Raw genomic sequence first — 3176 nt, forward strand, 5'->3', positions numbered from 1 at the left:
TCTGACACACCGGTGTCAATGTGTTCTTTTTTACATTTCCAGGAGTGTATATGACAAATTATACAGGGTGGTCCATTGATCGTGACCGGGCCAAATATCTCACGAAATAAGCGTTAAACTAAAAAGCTACAAAGAACGAAACTTGTCTAGCTTGAAGGGGGAAATCAGATGGCGCTATGGTTGCTCCGCTAGATGGCGCTGCCATAGGTCAAACGGGTATCAACTGTGTTTTTTAAAATAGGAATCCCCATTTTTATTACATATTCGTGTACTACGTAAACAAATATGAATGTTTTAGTTGGACCACTTTTTTCGCTTTGTGATCGATGGCGCTGTAATAGTCACAAACATATGGCTCACAATTTTAGACGAACAGTTGGTAAAAGTTAGGTTTTTAAAATTAAAATACAGAACGTAGGTACGTTTGAACATTTTATTTCAGTTGTTCCAGTGTGATACATGTACCTTTGTGAACTTATCATTTCCAAGAACGCATGCTGTTGCAGCGTGATTACCTGTAAATACCACATTAATGCAATAAATGCTCAAAATGATGTCCGTCAACCTCAATGCATTTGGCAATACGTGTAACGACATTCCTCTCAACAGCGACGCATGTTGTCAGGCGTTGTCGGTGGATCACGATAGCAGATATCATTGAACTTTCCCCACAGAAAGAAATCCGGGGACGTCAGATCCGGTGAACGTGCGGACGTATGGTGCTTCGACGACCAATCCACCTGTCATGAAATATGCTATTCAATACTGCTTCAACCGCAGGCGAGCTGTGTGCCGGACATCCATCATGTTGGAAGTACATCGCCATTCTGTCATGCAGTGAAACATCTTGTAGTAACATCGGTAGAACATTACGTAGGAAATCAGCATACATTGCACCATCTAGATGGGCATCGATAAAATGGGGGCCAATTATCCTTCCTCCCATAATGCCGCACCGTACATTAACCCTCCCAGGTCGCTGACGTCCCACTTGTCGCAGCCATCGTGGATTTTCTGTTGCCCAGTAGTGCATATTATGGCGGTTTACGTTACCGCTGTTGGTGAATGACACTTCGTCGCTAAATAGAACGCGTGCAAAAAATCTGTCATCGTACCGTAATATCTCTTGTGCCCAGTGACAGAACTGTACACGACGTTCAAAGTCGTCGCCATGCAATTCCTGGTGCATAGAAATATGGTACGGGTGCAATCGATGTTGATGTAGCATTATCAACACTGACGTTTTTGAGATTCCCGATTCTCGCGCAGTTTGTCTGCTACTGATGTGCGGATTAGCCGCGACAGCAGCTAAAACATCTGCAACGTTTGTTACAGGTCGTGGTTGACGTTTCACATGTGGCTGAACACTTCCTGTTTCCTTAAATAACGTAAATATCCGGCGAACGGTTCGGACTCTTGGATAATGTCGTCCAGGATACCGAGCAGCAGACATAGGACACTCCCGTTGGGCATTTTGATCACAATAGCCATACATCAACACGTATCGACCTTTTCCGCAATTGGTAAACGATCCATTTTAACACGGGTAGTGTATCACGAAGCACATACCTTCAGCACTGGCAGAATGTTAAATGATACCACGTACTTATACGTTTGTGTCTATTACAGCGCCATCTATAACAAAGCGAAAAAAGTGTTCCAACTAAAACATCCATATTTCTTTACGTACTACACCAATATGTAATGAAAATGGGGGTTCCCATTTAAAAAAGACGCAGTTGATATCCGTTTGACCTATGGCAGCACCATCTAGCGGGCAATACATAGCGACATCTGGTTTCCCACTAACAGCTGGATGAGTTTCGTTCTTTGTAGTTTTTTCGTTTGACGCTTATTTCGTTAGATTTTTGCCCGGTCGCGATCAATGGACCACCCTGTATATAGGTCAGTCACGCTGACTGAGCATGAAAGGAGTTGCAGACTGAAAAAGAAAGCACAATACAAGAGGCACTGTGGCGACTACGGCCGTTATGAAATACAGGAAATATTCGCACTTGCGAATACGGACGGCCATCAACTGTATAATGGAACGACGACAGAGAAAACATGTTCCGGACCAGGATTTGAACCCAGATTTCCCGCTTATCACGAAGGATTGCTTTACTATTAGGCCATTCGAGCATGACATATGGAAGATTGTGTCTGAGTCGTGCTCTGACAGCCTCATGGCAAGGCGACCGCTCGCGAATGCGGGAAATCCAGGTTCGAGTCCCGGTCCGACACAGACTTCCATTGTCTTCATTCCATTATACAGCTGACGATTGTCCATATTCGTAATTGCGAATACATGTATGAAAAGGATTCCACCTTTAATGAATATGCCCTGAATGAATGTCATTCATGTGTTGTTTTCCACAAAAGAACTAAGGGCAAGGCTAATATTATTTGAAATTCTGGCCATTAATAAACAGCAAACAGAGAATTCTGACTAGGTCCGTAATCAACAGAAGCAGTTCCACCCTTATTAATGCAGCAGCAGGCAGTTATTATTTCTCTCACGATTAAAAAATAAACTTCCACGCTCACATTCCATAGACTTTCTACTCTCTTCCCCTGCCACCCTCCCTCCTTTTTTTTCAGCCTGTTCGTCACATTCACCACTTGGTCCATATTACATAGTAGCATGTGCCATTACTCACTTGTTCAACATTTTTGGCTAGACCAATCATACAGTTTTAATATTTCAATGCACTGTAATACACTACTGGCCATTAAAATTGCTACACCAAGAAGAAATGAAGATGATAAACAGGTATTAATTGGACAAATATATTATACTAGAACTGACATATGATTACATTTTCACGCATTTTGGGTGCATAGATTCTGAGAAATCAGTACCAAGAACAACAACCTCTAGCCGTAATAACGGCCTTGATACGCCTAGGAATTGAGTCAAACAATGCTTGGATGGCGTGTACATGTACAGCTGCCTATGCAGCTTCAACACGATACCACAGTTCATCAAGAGCAGTGACTGGCGTATTGTGACGAGCCAGTTGCTCGGCCATCATTGACCAGACGTTTTCAATTGGTGATAGATGTGGAGAATGTGCTGACCAGGGCAGCAGTCGAACATCTTCTGTATCCAGAAAGGCCCGTACAGGACCTGCAACATGCGGTAGTGCATTATCCTGCTAAAATGTAGGGTTTCG

Source organism: Schistocerca gregaria, chromosome 4 (assembly GCF_023897955.1).
Source record: "Schistocerca gregaria isolate iqSchGreg1 chromosome 4, iqSchGreg1.2, whole genome shotgun sequence".
Classification (NCBI taxonomy): domain Eukaryota; kingdom Metazoa; phylum Arthropoda; class Insecta; order Orthoptera; family Acrididae; genus Schistocerca; species Schistocerca gregaria.